General features: G+C 48.9%; 1 pseudogene across 1 annotated transcript; it reads right to left on the reverse strand.

Annotated features, from left to right (window-relative positions):
* Nucleotides 1-543: 543 nt before the first annotated feature.
* On the reverse strand, nucleotides 544-17,712 carry LOC308563575 (serine hydroxymethyltransferase, mitochondrial-like; annotated as a pseudogene). Its single transcript has 4 exons — nucleotides 17,524-17,712; nucleotides 15,148-15,619; nucleotides 9,089-9,203; nucleotides 544-1,992 (listed from the first exon to the last, which is right to left on the reverse strand). The product of its transcript is annotated as a serine hydroxymethyltransferase, mitochondrial-like (transcript).
* Nucleotides 17,713-22,575: the final 4,863 nt, after the last annotated feature.

Consider the following 22,575-nt stretch of genomic DNA (forward strand, 5'->3'; position numbering starts at 1 on the left):
CTGTTACCTGTCGGTGACCCCAGCAGCCCATCTGTTGCACAGCAGGCACCAGGTGCCCGCCGGGAGGGGCTCCCAACCCAGCACCTCCCGTCCCTCCTGGAGTCCTCGGGAAGGCCCTGGGCCAGCGGGGGCTGGGTGGCAGGGTCCCGCCAGGATGGCATCAGGGGCACAGAGGCGGGAAACTGGCAGGAGCGCCGCGTCTTGGGTAAGAGGCGGCGGAAGCCTGGCTGCTCCTTCCCCTCCTTCTCCTGCCCACGTCCTGTCCGGTCTGAACGCAGTGGGAGTCAGAGCTGGACGTGGGCTCCCGCAGCCGGGCAGAGGCGGGCCCGCACCTGTCAGAGCCTCTCACCCCGCACAGCTTGCACCCTGTTCCCTGCACGCTCCCGAGGCCCAAGGCCCGCGGGGACCGGGTTTTGAGGTACCCAGAGCCTGAGGCTGAGTCACAGCCGCCACAGGCTGACATTGGTCGGCGATCCCCTCCTCTGGTTCAGGTACAGGGAAGGCGAATAACTTTAGTCCATGGGCCTCATTTCCTTGGAGCCCTCAGTGCTCATCAGAACCAGGCAGGGGAAGGCCCCGGAAACTGCTCCACCCACTCCCTGAGGTCAGCAAGCCCATGGCTTGTTTCTGGGTCGTGGAGCAAGAAGGATTTGAAATCTTGCCGTTTGGGGGTCTTGCTCTTCACCTCCAAGCCAATGTTGACCCTTCATCTATAAAGTGCACCACCTTCCGGAAGTCATCCTCACGAAACTGTCCAGAGGTCAAGGCTGGGGCCCCAAGCCGAAGGCCCCCTGGAGTGATGGCACTTGGGTCTCCAGGACAGGTGTCCCTGTTGGCTGTGATGGATACAAGCTCCAGCACCTGCTCAGCCCGAGCCCCATCCAGGCCCTCGGGCCGCAGGTCCACCAGCACTAGGTGGCTGTCAGGCCACCAGACACCAGGGAGTAGCCTCGATCTGGCAGGACATCAGCCACGGCCCGAGCATTCTTCAGAGCCTGCAGGGGTACTCCCGGAACATGGGGGTGCGGGCCTGCTTTAGGGCCACAGCCACTGCAGCAATGGCATGGTTGTGGGGGGCCCCCTGCAAGGACGGGAACACAGCAGAGTTGATTCGGCCCTCAAACATATAAGGGATCCCCGGCCAGTGTTGGGGTCCACAGACTGTACCCCCTTCGGGTAGAAGATGAGTCCTGACCTGGCCCCTCGAAGCGTCTTGTGAGTGGCAGTGGTGACAACATCGGCATGCTTGAAAGGTGAAGGGATCACCCTGCCAGCCACCAGGCCACTGATGTGGGCCATGTCTGCCAGCAGGTGTGCTTTGGCCTCATCGCACCCCTCTCTCGTGCGGGCACAATCAGTGAGGCGGGCATAGGCGCTGCTTCCAGCTATGACGGGCCGTGGTCGGAAAAGTCGAGCAGTGATTGCCAGCCGGGCATAGTCAGGAGGCCAGTTTGGGGGTTCAGTTTATAGGGCATAGACTCAAAGAAGATGGATGCGGCTGAGATCCTCTTGACATCGGACATACAGCCATGGGTGAGATGGCCTCCGCCAGGCAGGTCCAGCCCCATGATTGGGTCGTGAGGCTGCAGAAGGGCTGCATAGGCCCCAGATTGGCTGGGGACCCCGAATAAGGCTGGACATTGACCCCCACTGTGCAGGATCCAGGTCAAAGGCCTCCAAGGCCCGGCGTTGACACAGCAGCTCGATTTCATCCCCTACCTCTGCTCCTCCAGAATATCTCTTGCCAGGATAACCCCCGAGGACTTGTTGTTCAGACAGGACCCCAGGGCTTCCAGCGCAGCTCGACTGCAGAAATTCTCTGAGGCAGTGAGTCCAGGCCACGACATTGCCTGTCTTCTCCCTTTCAGGAGCTCCCACAGCTCAGGGTCACTGTCTGACAGACTCTCCTGGCCTGTCCAGCCCCTGGTTGCTTCTCCAGTCTGGGTCTGGGCTGCGATTGGCGGGGAAGGCCTGGCGGAGGGGGCTCCTCGGCTGTGAGGCAGCAGGACCAGGGGCTCCAGGCATCCCGACCTCCAGCTGCTGCGCGGTGAGCCTGGGGCCCCTGCACTGCGGGGAGGGGGTCTCGGCCGCAGGTTCAGGGGTGTGGGTCCGCACCGTGGCCACCAGTTAGCATTCCACTTGTGAGCTCTTCTATTTCTTTCAAAGAATGTTTTGATATTTCACATCAATACTGCAGGTGATTAAAAAAGAATTGTTAGAGTTAAGTCTGTGTATAATGATTACCTGAAAGAGAATGGAAAGAGCTCTTATCTTCCCCTTTCCTTTAACTGCTTTCTTAACACTTGAAAATTGGTCCACATCAAAGCAGTAGGTTTGCATCTATAAATGTAACAATGCTGGCTTCTTTATATACAAAGGCTTCACAAAAGTCAGCAAAGAAACAATAAAGTAATTTAACAATTCAAGCAATTCTAACTGAAAAATTCTACAAACTCTATAATTCTATATACTGCATATTTAAAACCTATTTTATCAATTATATGTATAAGCAACTTCATTTACTATCATTGATCATCCTGCATTGAGGAAGGAAACACGAGTTAGACACACCTAGAACTAAAATGATCATTTTGAGGTTACCAGCCCACACTGAAGTAATAATTTGCCAGAGCAATTATCACATGTAATAAATGATCAAATGTTATTTTACCTACTTTGCTGCTATTTCATATATAGTTTCATTCTTTTTTGACTTGACATGCCTTTCTTGAAGGTCTTAGTTATTGATTTGGACACTGTCTTCCACTCTATTAATAGTGAAGCTCTTAAGGACTTTGCTTCTATCTACAAAACACCAAGAGCTTTAAGTTCCTTGTTTAGTCTCCTCTCCAGCTGTGAGTCTACACCTTGCCCATCTGTGTATCTGTCACTGACAGCCTTCCTCTCACTTAGAATTTGGTGCTCCTCATGTGGTGCTGGGGGAGGCAGTGGCTCAGCTAGTGGAGGAGTTTGATGGAGGGAAGAGCCCCCAGCCTCTGAGAGGGCTAATGGGCGCAGGGCTGCGATGGAGAAGCAGCCGGTGTGAGGCAGAGGATGGCGGTGGCTCCAGCCTTGGGTGATCCCCAAAGCCTTTCAAGGGTTTCTAAGCTGAGCCCGAAAGGACGAGCAGCTTGAAAGCTCACAGGAGAAAAGGCAGAAGAGATGAGTGTGTGTTCAAGTCAGAGGGCCCGGCTTGGGAAAGGCCAGGAGGCCAGCAAATGTGAGGAATGTAGGATGGGAAGTAATTTGGGTCGTGACTTCAGCGGAGCACATGTGACAGAGGAGAGATGAAGCTGGAGAAGCAGGCAGGGGCCACCCCAGGAGGGTCTGCGAGGCCGTCCTTGCCTGCAGCTTGGTCTGGAGAGCAGTGGCAAGTCTGATGCCCTTCAGCTAACGGGTGGGGAGGGGGCAGGGCTGGGGGACAGGGGTCCCCTGGAAGACATGAAGACCAGAGAGAAGGAGCCAAGTAAGACACAAGAGTCATCTGAATTTTTCTCTGACCTCCCCCATCATTTAGGGGCAGAGTGGAGAAGGCCTGACTGTAGATTGAGGAAGAGCAGAAAAGAGAGCAAGTCCAGGGCGCCCCTCAGCTCCCCTGCTTGCAGATGACATGCTCAGCATTTACACACACACACAACAAACAATACCACCCACAGAACACTCCAGGGGCCTTTTAAACAAGGAAAATAGATGAGCCTTAGTGCACAGATTCTGTACCTTTTATTTTGCTGGTTCAGGGCTTATGTGGTTGTCAGGGTTTTTCTTGATTTTCATCTTTGTTCTCAATTAGTAATATTGTGATAGAGCTAAACTCTCAGACATGACATTATAATGCCCTGTATACTATTTCATATTGTTTTTTAAAACCATTAATATCTATAAAGAATTAAGAAGCATTAATATCTAATGATGATCCATTTTATGTAAATCATTCAAAAACATGACTTTTACAAGATATATAATATAATAACTCATCAAAATGTATCTAATCAATTCTTTTGTTTCAACTTTTAGTGTTAGTAAAACTTTCCACAGTTCTGAGCATGTCTTTAATTATGTTTTAGACTAAATTCCTACAAAATAAAATGGTGGGTATTGAGAATAAAATATTTAAAGTTCTTGATCAAAACAAGCAAACTATTTCCCAGAAAGTCTACCAACTTATACTCTCTCCAGACACATTTGAAAGTGTTTATTTTACCCCACAATCATTATTTATTATATTTATTTTGAAAAATTGTAAGCTGAAATATGTTCTCATTTAATTTTGTATTTCATTCTCTAGTATATTGATAAAAATCCCCTCCCCATTTTACTGCTGGGATACGGAAAACATTTCATTCAATCATTTCTCATCCACATGTATTCATCATCTGTAGTATGGCACTCAGGGTTATCAGGCAGTGGGAAGACCAAATTTGGGTGTTACTGAGTTTAGTGCTTTGAACACCATGTCTGAAAATCCTCCACTGAGAAAGTAGTCATCAGTGAAATGAATTTCCTCTAAAAAATGCCTCCCACTATAAAACTGCATCTAAATTTCTAAAAATCAGAATTACAGATTTCAACTAAATTTTCTTTTATTAAAGGTACATTGAAAAAATCATTTTTTGATAAATTTTTAGAAACAGTTGCCAGTTTGGACACTGAAATTGTAACTGGACAACATACTTACTGTATATTCCTCCCTCAAGTGTAAAATAACCTGCAGACCTTAAATGTTCTGCAGAGGACAGCTAGCCAGTCCACCTGCCCTGTTTGTTTGGTGTCCTGAGATGGCGTCGCCCCAAAGCTCTGCTTCCCTAAGGCATATGATGATGGTGAGGGGACAGAGTGAAGGGAGAAGGAACAGAAGAATGGACAGAAGAAAAGTCTTCTCTTGGGAGTGCTCCCCCTTCTCACTTTCAGCTCATTTCTGCCCCTGGTCAGGCTGCTGCTTCTGTCCCCCCTCCGCATCCCTCCACGCATTACCCAGGCTTCATCCAGCTCCAGATCCTCTGTCCAAGCTGCGGCAAGGAAGGCGGAAAGCCATTCCCATTGAAGGGGTTTTAGCCATCCCATGTTTGAACCCTGAGTGGCAGCTTTCAGAATCTTAAGTTCTCCTAATTTGAGTTTCAAGGAAGATATTATCTGTATTTCAGGAGTCATCTGGAGATTAATGATTCCCTTCAGAGCCTAATGCAAATTTTTAATCTCTCTCAATCAGACTTAAACAATTTTTGTTCCATGTGGCAGAAACCACTGTAGGCATTAGGGACTGAGTCCAACATACTGGCCAACTAGAGAGCTAAACTTCTGTTAATAATAAAAATGAAAATAATAGATTCAACAACACAATAACAATAATGCTCAACACTTATTTATCACTTACAATGTGCCATGCATTACACTAAGTGATTTACATGGGTTAAACATTTGGTTCTCACACAATCCTAGGAAGGAGACATCATTATAATTCTTATTTTACAGATAAGGAAATTGAGTCACAGAGAGTAACCTGCTTATAAGCCAGTCCCTGTACTTTGTAAGCCAGCAGTGAACAGAAAGTTGAGTCTCTGCAGACAAATCCTGATCACACTCCACTGAGAAAATACAGCAGAGAGGACATGCCTCACTGCTTTGCAACAGCCTTCAAGGCCAGTACTGAAAATGTCAGGATTTGGGACAATATACTTTGATCAATTTAATATATCATAATGTAATAATTTTCTCAATTTTTCATTCAACACACATTTATTGAGTACTTAATATGGATTAGGCACTGATGTAAGAAAATTCCAACCCTAATGGGGTTTAAAAGTAAACTGCTACATTCAAATAAATATATTACCAAAATATGGAAAAGAGAGAAAAATTCACTAATAATAAACCATCTCTACATAGCTACTATTACAATTTTGAACATTTGTTTCTACTCTTTTACTCATGAGTATATTTGCTTTTAAATAACTGCTTGATATCCATACCATTTCATTTAAAACAGAAAAGTAAAGGTGTTCATTTTTGACAACTATTTTACCTATTTGTCATTTAATGGATTTTTTTATGGTATTATATTTTGGATTTTTTTTTAAAAGATCGTCTCAAGAAAACGCACTTAGTGCTTCCTAAGTATGGTATATACAGTAATTTAAAACTTTTCTATAGAATGTCTAGTACTCTCTTTTCTTAAAATGTAATTATAGTAGATTGCTTTTTTCATATCCAATTATTAAATATAGTATGAGGCTGGGCAGACAAGATCAAACTATAATGCCGAAGAAAAGAAAACCCTAATTGACTAATTAACCTGTCATGGAATTACTAGATTACATTAACTATATAGTACATTGTATTTATCAGTGTTCTAGTGGAGGCATCATTATTGTTATATTATTGGAGAACATGACTAATGACTTTGGTCATTTTATTTTTTATACACATTTTCAAAATGTTGTGTGAACTTCCAATTTTCTCTGTTCTATTTGTTTCTTTTTATATAGTTTCTATCTACTTTATAGTACATTATTCAAAGGCAAATCAAATGACACTCATGTAAACACACTCTAGGTCCAATAAAGATATTAAAGTCCCAAACGAAATGCAAACATTTTACCTCTTCTCCAACCAGCGTTATGAATGACAGTGTTTCCCAAAGGTGTTTTATCCCAATCTTGAAACTGAAGTTTCTTTAGATTCCCATTGAGTTGTATAAGATCTTCATTCAGATTGATAGGTGATTAATTGCCGCTACATGTTGGATATTTCTTTCTCCAATTTTTTTGATTTAGTGCTCCCCAGAAAAGGAAAGTAAAGGAGTTAGTTTTATAAATTACTATGCAAAAGCTTAATTTTATGTTCTGGTTAATGCATGACATTAAAATATGTACAGTAGTATGAAAAATTAAGCCATCTTTGAACCAGTTCATAGAACAAGGATGCCTAGATTTAGATTCTGGGTTTTAATACGAGAAAGGCCTATGGAACTGTCACTGAAATGCAGGTTCAGCTGCCTGCCGCATCAAAAGCCAAACTTGTGAAACAGGTGCTGGTACAAAAGAAAAGAGGCATATTCAGGTGCCTCAACCTGGCAGAATGGTGAACTTTATTCTCAAAGACCATCCACCATACCTGCTCAAGCCTGCCATTTTTCTAAGGATAGGGAGGGGAGGCCTCTTTTTTTCTCAATCCAGTTATCTTTCTAAATTTTGGTGTTCTGGGCCCTATCCATTCCTCTGTCTAGTTTTTGGCAAACTCAGACCCTGTCCATTCATCTTTGTAACTTTTGACATGTTCAGTATAAGAATCTCTCTTTGCCATCTTGGCCAATGGGGAGACACCTCATACTCCCTGACTGATTATGGTAACAGAACAAGACATCAATTGCAGAGATTAACACAGCTTTCTTTAGCCACCACACTCTTGCAAATCAGCAGAAAGCCTAATTGTATTATAAGGCCGTGAGTGCTAGCCCAGAGTTCCAGGTTGAAAGGTGTACAGATGTTATTTCTGACTTCCTTAGCACTCCCCATAGGGATCGCCTCCTTCTCTCATCCTTCTCATCAAATGATGTGGTTTCATTTCCATCTGCTCAGAGTCTTATTGATAAAAACAAAATTGCCAGCACATCCTTGAAATTCCCAGCACATTCCCGTTTTTTCTAATAATGAAACCTACCAGGTTTTATTACTGAACATTAAAGAAAATAAAACAGGCCTTTCTATAAAGATGTTGGCTCAAGGTGCAGTGAATACTCACCTGTTCCACAGAATGAACAGTCCTCTAAACCAACACTGCCCTGTGCGGCCGTCATTGCACCCATACCTGAAACTATGAACCATGCTCATAACCTTATTTCACTGGACGTTGTGTAGCTAGCACCCCAGCAGTGCTAAGCACAGCAAGGTTTTATTTACACATCTATTAAAATATATGAAATGTTGCAAGTCCAAGTCTTAAACTTTTCTCTGGCTACTCTAGCATTCCTGCAGATCCCATGAAAGAGCAGATTGGCAGCACAGTTTCCAGCATATATCCTGTCCAACGCTTTTCTTTCAGAAAACAAGTTGAGTAAGACAAGATTTCACATGGTTAATGTTGAGGGAAATTATAAGTAAGCACACCCTCAATACCACCTTAGTCTATGCCATTTACTTCTTGTGGTAAAGCAATCAGTGAGGGTGGACTTTTGTGCAAGCTCTCATAATGTGACAAAACTGACTTTGAATACTCGAGCCTAGGAAAGATCTAATAATCACTCATTTCATGAAACTGCCTCTATACCCAGAGAAGTAATTCATCTCCTAGTGAGGCATCTACCAAAACCGACAGGCGCTGAAATAAAAAAATTAAAAATTGAATTCTATTCCTAGAGAGTGCTTGAGTGCCATGTGCTTTATAAATACACACAGTGATGCACATGCCAGCTTCTGGGAGCAGCTCTAATGATCTGAGTAATATATGTCAGTTTCACTGTAAAGAATATTGGTGTGATGGCAAGGAAACACTGCTGGTTTTACTAATGTCACTGCGAGAGAAGCAAGAGGGAGAAAACGCACCACAAATCAGAAAGGCCCTTTGTATCGCTTAAATTTTTAATACAGTGAAATAAATTCCAAGACTCTCAGGAAGAGTGGTACATGGAAAAATAAAAATTTAAGTCTCGAGCAACATTGCATATGATATAAACCTGCTGTTACCCATTGAGTTTAGTGATCATCTCTATGTGGATTCCAATTTGGTTTATTGAACTGAACACTTGATTTCTGCCCTGATACCAGCTCCTCCTACAACCTCTGTGGTCCTGTAAACTTCAAAGTCATCCTCGTGCCTCTCATTCCTGCTCAGCAAGCCCTTAGGGTTTATCTTCAAATCATAGCCGCAATCAGACCTTTTCTCATTTACACCATTACCACCCTAGCCCAACCTGCCGTCATCATCAGCCTGTCTTGATCTTCCACAAACAACATTGCTGTCACCTAGGAGATGATTAGGAGAGTCAGGCTGTGGTCTTACTAAGTTTCAACCTAATTTTAACACAATTCCCAGGAGATTCATATACACATTAAGTTTGGGGAAGCAATGGTTTAGATATCTCTAGTGCTTCTACCTGGTCTCCAACTTCTCCTTGGCGAACTCAGGCCCTGTCCATTCATCCTTGCAGCTTTTGACACGCTCAGAATCTCCCCCTTCCATCTTGGCCAATGGGGAGACCCCCATACTCCCTAAAAGTCCACAGTAAGAGAACAACACACCAAGTGCAGAGATTTACACAGCTTTCTTTCGCCACCAAGCTCTTGCAAATCAGCAGAAAGCCTAATAGTATTATAATTCCACAACCCTGTTCTTCACTTACATGGTAGGAAGGATCCTGAAGTGCCCCCAAATTCACACACTCTACATGTCTAAGAGCTAAGAGAGGCCCCAGGCTGACATGCAGCGAAGCAAACAAACACGCCCGTCACAGAAAGGCAAACACTCTGATTCCAGTTATATGTGGCACAGATAGTTGTCCAACTCACAGACAGGAAGCAGAATGCTGGTTACCAGGGGATGGGAGGGAGGAGGAAGGGAAATTGTTTAAAGGACACAGAGATTCAGATCTGCAGGATGAAAACGTTTAAAGGTGTTTCACAACACCGTGAGCATACTTAGCACTCCTGAACTCATACTGATCAAATGGTTAAGATGCTCAATTTTATGTTACACATTTTTTTAACTCAATTGAAAAAATATATATATTAGGCTGGCAAAAACAAACGATACTCAAATATTGGGAACCTGGACCTCAACCTTGAAACCACAAGGAAGTGAATTCTGCCAAAACCTGGACGAGCTTGGAATGGACCCCGCACTGCAAATGGCATCTTGATTTTAGACTTAGAGGACGCTGAGCAGAGAACCCAGCTAAATCGCCCTTCCCTTCCAACTCTGATCCTTGGCAACTCCGAGATAATAAGTACGTGTTGTTTTAAGCCACTAAATGTCAAGTAATTTGTTAAGCAGCGTGAGAAAACTAATGCAATCAGTAGGTAAATAATTTCTTTAAATATAGATCAGATCGCGTGTCCTTCCTTCGCTCAGGTCCCTCCAATAATTTCTCATTTCACTCAGAGTAAAATGTAAATAAATGGTTCCCATGGACAACAGATACTGTATGCTATCACCATTCACATCCTTTCTGATCTTGTTTCCTAGCGCTCTATGGTGATCACTACTCTAGCCACACAGGCCTGTTTTCTCTTCCCTGAGCATGGGAAGAGGCCTCAGGGCTGGGCACTGGACACCACCTCTTCCAGGATGGAACACTTCCTGAGAAGCTCAGCCTCATGTCTGCAAGGCTCCCCCCCTTCAATGAGGCCCCTGCTGAAATGCATCTCCCTAGAGAGGCTTTCTCTGCACATCCTGTACAAAATACAGTCCTGTCCTTGGTCATTCTCAGTTCCTTCTCTTTAATTCATTTTTGTTCTCCTAAGGTATTAATTACGTTTATATTTTCTACACCCTAGAACCTGGGGGAAAAGGCCTGGTACATAGCAGGTGTTCAGTAAACATTAGTTGAATGACTGAATCAGACAAATAAAAGATGATGATATATTTTGTTTTCTGAGTTTAAGCTCACAGGGATCTAACACAAAAATGGGAACAGAAAAATAACATCAACAAAGAAAAACATTTCTAAGCTCAACTGTAGGTCATATTTTCCTACTTGCTATATGATACTTTTGTTGAGTAGATCCTACTAAACTTCTGCTGAAGGATATCAAGAAAGACATGATGTTCAACCTAAATGCTGTCTGACAGTTTACAGCACAAAGATCCTGAATAACAAGATTATGTTTGAAGTGACTCAAATTGCTAAACTGAGTGTGGACCTAGTTTCAAAAACCTACTAGATCATGGGGTCAAGTACAGGTTCAAGAAGCCTCCTTAATGTTTGTGAGTAATGGACAAAAAAAGAGAGACAGAATAGGAAAAAATATTCTTTATGAAAAGGTATAAAAGAGAAAAACTACATACAAAATAATTTTAAAAGTCTATAAAACAAAAGTCTACTGAGGTTCTCTTTGCAAAGGATGCTGGAAATGAGGTTTTTTGAAATCACCGTAAGTAGAAAACCAAGGGAAGTAAACTAATAAAGTGTTAAAATGGTGCATAAGGATAAACATAGATGGAAACAGCATTAAATGACTTTACCTGCCTTTAATAATGAGATAGTAGGTTAATCTTATGCCTGTTTGTGTTTTGGGAGATAGAAAGAGCAAAGCAGCTGGAGAATGTGGAGAATGGCTGCTCTGAAACCAGATCAATTGCAAACAAGTTCAGATGAGAAGCCTTTTAGTCAGGACTGCATTTTCCTTTCCTATCTGCTCTGATGGGACACTCCCATCAGGACAGTGGAAACCCTCTGCAGCCTGTCGGACATATCCAACTGACAGGGGGACGCATGCCAGGGAAGGCAGTTACTAGTTTGTTTAGGAAATTGCTAGCACAAATGTTCCTTAAGCTTTATGATACTTAAGGAAATTAGTCACTGAAGTTTACTATAACAGAGAGAGAGGTCATAAACTTATTTCAAAGTTCTTGTTTAAGATTTTAGAACTTTTTAAATTACAAAAATCCACATCGTACTGACCAGTGTTGCTCAGTGGTTATGATACCAGGAGTTCTCCTTGCCGGGTCCTTTGTCTCATGGGGTCGAAGAATGAAACTCAGGGACAGTGTGAGCCAGGGACAGGGCACCAAGGGCTATTGTAGAGAGAAAGCAAAGCTCTCGCGACTCTCGAGAGGGGTCCGGGAAGGGCTGCTGCCGAGGCTCACAGTCCAGGGCTCTCTGTCTCCTACAGTTGTTCTCCGCTGGCCCATCCTAAGGACTCTCCCTGAGGGACAGCGCGGCCTCCTTGCTTTCCGAGTCCCACTCGGCGGGCGGCTGGAGGGCAAACTGGTTGTCCTCAGACCCTGCTGGCCCAACACGTGTCACCTCTGCGTGGCCAGCCCGACACTGCCCGGCCGTGCCTGAGTCCCCAGTTAGAGCACTGGCCTTGCTCCAAAGGGTCACAGGTTTGACTCCCGGTCAAGGGCACTTACCTGGGCTGTGGGTTCGATCCTTGGCCGCTGTCAGGGCCAGTGCCGGAGGCAAACAATCAATGTTTCTCATCCCCCTCATGTATGAGAGAAACATGGATACTCCCCCCTCTCCCCAGCCCTGTCTCCCCTACTTCCTTCTGTACCTTCCAATGTCTGGGAAGTCATGGAAAAAATCCTCAGTAGAGGATTGACAACAAAAAAGTCCAAATAAACAACAAAAAAGCAAAAATAAAAACTGCTCCTCTATACTGCATCAACACCTTAAGGGTTTGCAAGCAAACTGGAAGCAGGATCTTTAGCTGTGGGAGAGGCAGGCAGGAGAGGGGCCTGGGAAAGCAGTGAGGGGTGAAAGAGGGGCATCTGCGCCGGGGGAAAGCGCCGAGGCTCTGCTCCATGGGTTCTGGAAGGAAGGTGTGGGAGCTCCCTTCCCCACTGGCCACATCTCACACCTGCTATGGGGAAAGGCAATGTTTTTAAAAAGCTATCAAGCACTTACAACCAGGGCGTGTTCCGTCATCTTTCATTTTAAGCTTCAAAACGACTGCGCGATGGAGACGAAGCCCAATGAGGCAGGGTCTCCACTGCTGTAGCCTGTTATCAAATCGTCACTAACCGAACCAGAAACCACAGCTGCAACTGAAAAAGCCTCAGACACCACGAAGAATTGTTGCTCTGCTGCCTCCCCCGACAGGCCACCCCTTCTAAAAGGGAGAAAGGCTCAGGGGTAGGTGCTGTGATTAATGTCATGACCTTTATATTTGTGTGATTCCAAATGAACCGGCTTCAGGTTCCAGACCAAAGGCACTGCCCGCTGATGAAGTGCAGGGCTTTTCTGTAGCGTTTGCTGTTAACTAACCTCCCTAAAAGGCAGGCAAACCGCTTGTGGAAGGAGGAGAGAAACAGTGGGATTGCTCTGCTGCTGCAGGCTGCCTACCACCAACGATGCAGCAAATACAGAACCAAAAAGCCCGGGCGCCTGGCCAGTGCGGCTCGGTTGACTGAGCCTCATCCCAGGCCCCAAAGGGCACCGGTTCCATTCCTAGGCAGGGCACACGCCTGGGTTTCGGGTTTGACTGGAAGGCAACCGATAGATGTTTCTCTCTCACATTGATGTTTCTCTCTCTGTTTCTCTCTCTGTTTCTCCCTCCCTTCCTTTCTCTCTAAAATCCATTTAAAAAAAAAAAAAAGGCCCTCGAAATTTCTCCTTGGTTTGAGGATTGAAAACAAACTCTTCTCATCGAATGGCTCTGAAAGTGCCTTAGAGTCACTGTGAGCTCCCCTGTGGTCACCAACTCCCCTCTTCAATAACTGAGCCTCCAGGCTCTCCCAGCGGGAAGCAAGGGCACAACAGAGAACAGGGGCTTCTGGCAGTGACACCACCATCCCGTCTGCCCCCGAGACTTACTGTCCACACACTTACTATTGACACGACCTAATAAGTATGACAGTGAGCTATGCATGGGGAATTCCAGGGCATAAAAGGTGTACCTAGTCCAGATGTGACAAGAGACAAAGAAGACTTTTGAATGACAAGATACTTGAGAAAAGTCATAAATGGTGGGCAAGGATTATCACATTGGGGTGGGAAGGAAGTCAAGGGAAGGTATCTAGAAGGAGAGAACAGCCTGAGCACAGCATGGTTATTTGGGGACAACAGCAGGAAGTTCTATGTCCTGATATATAAAATGCAAGGCAGGGAGGGCAGAGGAATGGGTCGAGTGAGCAGATTTTGAGGTTTTCCTGCCAAATCAAGGGGTTTGAACTTTAGCTGTAGGTTATTGAAGGGATTTAAGATGTAGGTCGTTCTCAACTGGGCTCCTTTGCCCTTCACCCTCAAATGCCACTCCCCCAACACACAAACCCCTGAGGTGTGGTCCTCTCACTTCATGTAGGACCATCCGCAAGTTTCAGTGAAAGGGGTTAAGCCTCTTCCTAGTGGAACAAAGTCATTTATGGTTACAAGGTCTGCAGCGGAAGCTCTGCTCCTAATTTATTGAGATTTGTGGGTGAACTGGGTGGTGGCTCTTACGAATCCCTGGGCAGTTCCCCACATGCAAGGCTAGTGTGTGCTCCACCCAGAGCACAGGCACAGTTGCTGTGAGCAGGAGCCTCCAAACACAGTCCTAGTTCCTCCAAAGTGAGAGGGGTGGTCTAACTTGGGGATGGAGGCAGGGGTTTTGACTGAGAGTACACATTTCTCTGAAAAAATGTCTGGTGCTATTCCCCCCACAGCAGTACTGCTGGGGACGGGGTGACCAAGGACTTTGTATGAATGGGAGCCCAAAAGCCAGCCAGTCATTGCGGGTGTTGTGCTGTCCCCCATCACTCTACCTGTGGTCTGGAGAGTGGGGCTGCAAGTGATCTGGTGGCATGTGGTGACACAGTGGCCTCTCCCAGGTGAGGCATTTTCCCTGTGAGGGCACCACCCGTGTTCCGCCGAGGTGGGCCCCAGTTGTACTGGGAAAGTGGGAATAACAGGTCCTTCCACCCGGGGAGGGATGTGCCCTCCCACAGCATGACCTGCATTCTGCACAGGTGGGGTCTAGGAGCTTGGAAATAAAGTGCAACTACAGCTGTGTCTAAACGCAGGGATGGTGCTGGGACCTGCATCCATAATGGATGTGATGTAGCCAGGAAAGCCCCTGGGGTCTGATAAAAGGGGAAACAGACAGGTCTCAGGACGTACCTTTGTGCTCCGTGGTGGTGGCTGCTGCAAGGGCAGGAGGTTTTCTATGTCCGGGTGGCCGCAGGTGCACTGAGGGCAGGTGTGAACACCAGGCCTCCAGTCATGGGAATGGCGTTACACTCTCCCATGGCCATGCCACCTGGGATATGCACAGGTGGGCTCCAGGTGATCGGACTTGAGGTGGAACCAGCAGTGTCCCCAAGCACTGGGAGGGGTGCATGCCCCTCCTCCTGCAGCAGCCAGGCTGTGGCCAGATGGATCCCCAGTTATATGGCTAAAGTGAGGCAGAAGCAGTGCTCTGCGCCTCCCTAAGTCCACCTCTCAATTGGATGCTCTGGATGTCTGTGAGGGAGTGGGGCCTGGGGTGGAGGTACTGACCCCATGGCTCCCCCCACCCATGGGGACTGCCGCAGGTCCACGGGGAGGACTGTGCATTTTCACGTCCTCATCATCTGAAGTCGACTGAGAAGAAGAGCCAGTGGAACTAGTGTCCGTTTCACTGCTGTCATCATCTGAAGTCGTCTGAGAAGCATTGCAAGGGGGACTAGTGTCCATTTCACTGTCATCATCTGAAGTCATCTGAGTAGCATTGCAAGGGGGACTAGTGTCCATGTCACTGATGTCATCATCTGAAGTTGGCTGAGAAGCATTGCAAGGGGGACTAGTGTCCATGTCACTGATATCATCATCTGAAGTCGGCTGAGAAGCATTGCAAGGGGCACTAGTGTCCATTTCGCTGATGTCATCATCTGAAGTCAGCTGAGAAGCAGAGCAAGGGGAACTAGTGTCCATTTCGCTGATGTCATCATCTGAAGTCAGCTGAGATGTCAAATGTGCAGATGCCCTGCCTGCGATGGGAGCAGGGACCTGCCCAGTGTGAATGGCCAGGGGCAGGGTGTCTGCAATCCCCGAGCCAGGGGGAGGGAAAGCAGGGCAAGACTGAGTGGCACTGCAGTGAGCCCTGACCTCTGTTGGGCCCTGCAATGTCCCTTCACTCTGATCCTCAGTATCAGTGCCCAGGCCTTGGTGAGTGTCAGTGCCCAGGCCTTGGTGAGTGTCAGTGCCCAGGCCTTGGTGAGTGTCAGTGCCCAGGTCCTGGTCAGTGTCAGTGCCCAGGCTTTGGTGAGTGTCAGTGCCCAGGCCTTGCTGAGTGTCAGTGCCCAGGCCTTGGTTAGTGTCAGTGCCCAGGCCTTGGTGAGTGTCAGTGCCCAGGCCTTGGTGAGTGTCAGTGCCCAGGTCCTGGTCAGTGTCAGTGCCCAGGCTTTGGTGAGTGTCAGTGCCCAGGCCTTGCTGAGTGTCAGTGCCCAGGCCTTGGTTAGTGTCAGTGCCCAGGCCTTGGTGAGTGTCAGTGCCCAGGTCCTGGTCAGTGTCAGTGCCCAGGTCCCGGTCAGTGTCAGTGCCCAGGTCCTGGTCAGTGTCAGTGCCCAGGTCTTCCTCAGCTGCAAGGCAAGGCAGCTTAGGAGGTGGGGGCAGCTCACCTCGACCCCACTCCAGGGGGGGCAGCGGGAGCTGGGGTGGCAAGGGCATTTTCCTCTTGGACGCCCTCCTGCCTGCAGAGGCCAGCGGAGGGGGGCTCCCCCCGGGCTCCCCAGCATCCGCCTCCTCACAGGCAGGCGGGGACTCTGGGAGGCCGGGCGGAGGGTCCTCCCAGGCCCCCCCCTCCCTGGGCCTGGGGGGCAGCGGGGCGCAGCCTGGGCTGGGGCCCGAGGGCGCGGCTGCTTCCCAGCCTGGCTGCGGGGCAGGCAGCGCGTCTCCCTCGGGGCCCCCTGAGCCGGCGACCCCCCGGCCTTCGGGGGGCGCGCACCTGGGGGGCGGCTGGGCGCTCCCGCTCAGGCTGCCTCCTGGGCGCTGGGGACTGGAGTCCAGGGGCCCAGGGCCGCCCCGGCCGGAAGCGAGGGCCCCCGGGGTCGCCAGGGGCCTGGGGGTCAGCGCCGGACGCCCGTTGGCACAGGGGCTGCTCGGGGCACCCTGGGGGCTGCTCTCTCCCCCCCTGGCCGCCTTCCCTGACCTCCCTTCTGGGGACTCTGCCTGCACCCTCCCCTCCCTCTCTGGGCCGGTCCCGGGGGGTCCGGGCCTCAGGGCCCCGACTCCCTGCTGGGGCGGGAACCTGCGCCCTGGGGGCGGGGCAGAGGCCGCCCTGCAGGGTGCCCACCGCCTGGCGCTGCCCGCAGGGAGCTCGGGCCTCCCCGGCGGGGCCTCCGGGCTGACGGCGGGGCGGGGCCCCAGAGGGCAGCTCGCAGGGTGGGGGGCCCGGCACGGCCCCCCCTGAGAATCGGGCCAGCCACAGGCTGCGGGCGCAGGGTCCCCGCGGAGGCGCCTGTGACCAGGGCCCAGGGCAGGGGCGGGAGCCGGAGCCGCCGGGGGGTCGGGGCCGGGCGGGGGGTCAGCCCTGCGCGCAGGGACAGCCCCCGGGCGACGGCCACCGGACCAGGCCCGGGGGCGGCGCTGGATCAAGAGGCACAACTTGGACAGCACGTTGCCCATCTGTGCCCAGTTGTGCCCCAAACGAACCAAGAAGGAGACTAGACGCGGGGCTTCTCCCGCTCGCTGCTCCTGGGCTCCAGCAGCACTGAGCCGCCTCCAAGGGGCTGCTGCTGTCTCCATGGGAACGGCTGAGCGGGGGCACGCGCAGGCCCAGCGCCAGGGGGCACAGATCAAAGGGCAGGGGTCAGGCCTCCAGTGCAGGCCACCCCTTCAGGACTTCCTAGCGCCTGGCCCCCCGCTGGGGTGCAGGTGTGGCACCCGGGCCTCCAGGAGGCCTCTGCACAGACCAGGAGGCCCATCCGCCAGACCTCCCGCCTGCCGGGCTCTGTGGGCGCCTCGGCCCCTTTCCCAGGGTCCAGGAGGCCCGAGCTGCTCAGGGCCAGAGCGGCAGCCCCCAGATCCTGCCGGGTGCAGCCCACCTCCGCCGGGACCCCCAGCTTCTCTGTGAGGCCTGGATTGGGGGGCACCCCCTCCATGGCTGCTGGCTGCCAGCCCCCCTGCAGGTGTGAAGGTTACTGAGGAGCCCACCCGGGCCCTGACCTGACTGGGTGCCACACCCCTGACATCTCAGGGAAGAGCTGGCAGCTAGGAGGGATTGCAACCAACTACAAGGAATTTCCGATGAATAAAAAGTGAGTCTTTTCCCAGGAGCCTCTTTGGAGGGAATAACTGTCCTTGTCAGGCAATGGAGTGGGCTCCGGGAAGCATCTCTGCAGGGCCTTGTGTGTCTCTTGAAGTCAACACAGTAGTCTGAATCTCTGAAATACCCAGGGGACACAATCAGATGCATCTACCGACTTGTCCTTTTCATTTTGCCCTTTGAATGGCCTGGATCATGAAAGAAATGCTTGAGCCCGGCTGTGTGCGTCAGAGCGTCAGCCCTGCACCAGGAGGCTGCGGGTTCTAGTCCAGTCAGGGTATGGCCTTGGGCTGCAGGTTCCATCCCAGCCCCAGTCGGGGGGTGTGGGGAGGCAGCCAATCCATGTGTCTCTTTCACATCCATGTTTCTCTCCCTCCCTCCCACTCTCTCTGAAATCAGTGGAAAGAAATATCCTCGGGTGAGGGAAAGGAAAAGTTAGTCCAAGTGGCCTTTGCCTTGGGCACTTCAAACCTTTCCAAGTGCATGGTCTCTTTTGATCCCAGCCCTGAGGTGAACTTGTGGTCATGAATAATATTAATTTAATAACCATCTGCTGTTGAAGATTAGGCATTAAAAGGGCACGTTTTAAGGTGATATTTGTGAGCACTGTTTACCCTTTAACCACAAAAACGTAGAGCACAAGACGGCAGGAAGAATGGCTGCATATAATGTTATCTTGTTTCCAATGAAGTTGCCCCAAAGTGAGGACGTTCAATTATATTCCTACCAGGAGCACTAAATACTATAACATCCTGTCTGGTAAACACTAGACGATTGATTAGAAAAGAAGAAACTAGATTTAACAATCATCTTTTCTAAAATACCAATGACTAAAGAACAAATTATATACGATTCTTATTTGTCCTGCACTTTTATCAGTTTTGTTTGATTAAAACCCTCCCAAGCCCTTTGTCATTGCTTGGTAGGCCCTGTTTAGTGCCAACTGGTCTCGCTGCTTCTCCCCAGCTCCCTCCCTCCTGTCATACTGAAGTCCAGGGGTGCCCTGAAGAGGACACCACACCTCCCAGGTCGCACATCCCAGGTCACTCTTACCCATGCTCTGTCCTGTCCCTGGCATGTGCTCCCCTGCTCTCTCCCTTGGCCTCCTCACTCCTGAAGACTCAAGTGGGCATCGCGCCCTCTGGGGCGGCTCCCTGACTCTGCCTCGGTCCTCGCCAAGTCTGGCTCTGGCCAGAGCGCAGGCCTGTGCCCTGGTGGGAACTTGGTGCCTATAGGGTACAAGATAAGCGATGTGCATGTGCGGCTGTGTGACTGCCCAGGTGCGCCCATGTTCTGGGCATCCAAGCCCCAGGGCGGTGGGCACAGAGTGGTAACTGCCTGCTGCCTCATTGTCTCCCCCATGACCGAGCCCCAGGAAGGGACTTAGTGAGTGTGTCCCCTCTTTCCCTCTGCCCTGAGCTGAAGCCCAGCCCTCATTCACCGGACATTTAACAAATGGCTCAAGGACTCCCTTTCCACAGAAGGCAAATATGGCAGGTGACCCTTAATGGCTGTCTATTGCTCCATGCAGTGTCCAGCCAAATGTCCTTCTGATTTAATGTGGAGCAGGGTTGTTTCCACAGTGAAGTGGTGAATCCCGAAAGTAATCGTAACAAAAACAGTAATAGCTACCATGTCCTGTGTGAACCAGTGTGTTCAACCACGCACTGGCCTTACTTTCCTCACTTTGCAGTTTAGAAAGGTGACACTAAGTGGCTTGTCCAAGTTCACAGAACTCTAAAGGACGGAGGCAGCATTTGAAGCCAGGTCTTGATTTTAAAGACTCCCAAAGCTCTCTCCACTATGCTTTATATGGGAACATAATTTCTGCCTCTATAATTTTATTATAAAAACTGATGACCTTAATGCCATGAAACTTTTCAAAAGGAGTATTTTCTACCCTGCCGGGTGTGGCTTAGTGGTTGATAATCAACCTAGGATCCAGGAGATCGAGATTTGATTCTCGGTCAGGGCACATGCCCCGGTTGCAGACTTGATCCCCAGCCTGGGGCTTCAGGACGCAGCCAATGAATGACTCTCTCATCATTGATGTTTCTATCTCTCTCTCCCTCTGCCTTCCTCTCTCTGAAATCAATAAAGATATAGTTTTTAAAAAATAAAATAAAGTAAAAATAGTATTGTCTTGTCCTCCAAACTGGAACACCTGAATTCTTGCCTTTCCTCGTGAGTACTGGCATTCAACAGGCGCTTACTGTCATTTGCCCTGTGCATACTCCTGTGGTAGGTTTTTCTTTATGGATACACTATCTCCTCTCTACTTTTTTGAACTTACTTGAGAATAAGAATTTAGGAGATTCCAAGACTGCAGCAGATTAAGTGGAAGCCACACTGACACTCTCCGGGAACCAAAGTGATTACAACTAAAATATAGAGAAACCACCCTGGATCCCAACTGAAATCTGGCTGGAGGGCACCCTCATAACCCAGGTCGCGAAGTAGAGACCTATAGAGCAGGAGAACTGAGGTTTGCATATATGTTCAGTATTTATTTTTATTAAAACTAATCTGAAAGTAAGTTTATATTCCATGAACTTTTTTTAAAGTAAAGAATAGAGATAAGGACAGGAAAGAAAATAAAAATCACCTCTAATGTCACCAACCAGAGACATGACTGCCAGGAGGATTCAGGTGGGTATCCTTCCAGACCTTTCCCTGAACTTGAGAATATGGCATTATTTCCACAAAAATGAAAATATACCATATATAATTTTATTGATTTTGTTTTACTCAATGATAAAAATATATTATTAATACACCATTTTTTATGTAGCAGTTCATTGTGTAGTCAGAATAATGTGCTAAACCAGCTTCTCAGTTTTGGACATTTGAGGTACACTTTTATGTTTTACCATTATAAATATCTAATTTATAAATATCCAAATTTCAATCTGTAAATAAATATCCAATTTATGTAGATTAGATAAATTTTATCTAATCTATAAATGTCCTCATTTGACCAAGAGAAAAGTAAGAGTTAGCATGAAAATTGTCAAAATTCTGTACCCAGTAAATGCAATGCAGAAAAATATCTCTGCAAAACTCCATTGCAAATCATTGCAAACTCCAGCCATGTGAGGCCTGTATATCCATGTAAGCCCCTTGGGAGCAGAGGTCCCGCTGTGGCACTCTTGCCTTCATAGAGGAACTGGGTGAGGGTCTGTGCGCGAATACATTTCACCAGAACATTAGTCCTGGAGTTTTCCATTGTTTACGTGGAGCCGCCCTTTACTGGAAAGCCGTGTCGTTTTGGCTCCATGGAATGTTCACTGCTTTTCTAAGAGTACACTGGTTTTTGAGGCTGGTTGGCCCCTCACAGCCTCAAAAGAGAGTGTGACGAGTCTGTCACAGGGACTTGGAGGGAGCGGCACTGCACCCAGTATGGAGCAGTGGGGTGTCCCTCCCGCTGCCAGCCCCCCGAGGGTCCAGACTAGATGTGACCTGGCTGTCCCCCAGAGGAGCCAAGGGCTCCTTCTCATCCCAGGGCTGATCCTGGCTGTTCTACTGACATGGGAGGGTGGGAGGCAGGGAGGGGGGGCAGGACCATTAGGGTGGGGGTGTGGGTAGGAGCAGCACCTTTGGGACATTGTGTGTCAATTATGAATAAAGGTGGTTTTGTGTGAAAATGCTCTGGGGGCCGCTCTCTCCTTACTCAGATCTGCGCTGCTCCCTAGAGAGGGCACCTGAGAGGAAGGAAGGAGGATGTGGGAGGTCATGGGTGCTATGGATCCACAGGTGACCCTTCAGTCACTCCCTCCAGATTGACAGGAACTCCTTCTGACTGCTCCTGGGAGCACACAGCTCTCTAATCCCCAGGGACCCCTCCCATCATTTCTGCTCCCAAGGCCAGACTGTGGCCTGAGCCCAGAGGAAAAGGCTTGGCCTCAGGGGACAGGCTCTCTGCCTCAAGGCCTCCTGGCAGGAGAAGCATCCTCTAGTCTCAGTGGGATGATGGAAGTGGAGGGGGTGAAGGGGAGAGGCTGGAACCAGGGGGTGACAAGACATAATGGTGACAACCCTGTTAAAGGTGGGTACACAGGAAAGGACGTTGGGGAGGATACCAAGTCCCTTGTAGGATTTCTGTGGGGGGGAATCTTGTTCACCTGAGGGAGGAAGACCCATCTGCTGTGGCTGGGGGACTGGGCTCAGGGACACGGGTCTTCAAGGACACCCCACAACTACTGTATCTTCCCTCCCACACATGGCTGGACTCTTGAGGGAATAGATGCTGCGCAGATTGACATCGCTTTGGAAACAGCTCGTAACACACTGTGGCCCAGTTTCACTAGCACAACCAGCAGGGGCAGTAGGGGCCCAGGTGTGTGTGGGCCCAGGGCAGGTGGGAGCTGGAGGTCCAGGCTGAGGGAGGGGTCTCGGGTCACCCTGCTGTGGGCACTGGTACAGACCCCACAGTCAAAGCAGGGGACCCAATTCCTGGATCTAAGAATGAGATGAGCAAACAGTGAGGGACAGAAGCTGAGCTGAGGAGACCTCTGTCTGCAGAACTGCCTTGTCCCAGCTCTGCTCCCACATGGCCATACCCTGGCCCTCACCCCCTTGCCTCCTGGCCAGGGCCTCTTACCGATGTCTAAGTTCTGTCTCCTTGCCTGGGCTCAGATTGGGTTGGGACAGCTGAGGCTCCATGAGCATGGCCCCAGCTCCAGCCAGCATTCAAAGCTGT

The sequence above is a fragment of the Miniopterus schreibersii genome, assembly GCF_964146895.1.
Source record: "Miniopterus schreibersii genome assembly, chromosome: 11".
NCBI lineage: Eukaryota > Metazoa > Chordata > Mammalia > Chiroptera > Miniopteridae > Miniopterus > Miniopterus schreibersii.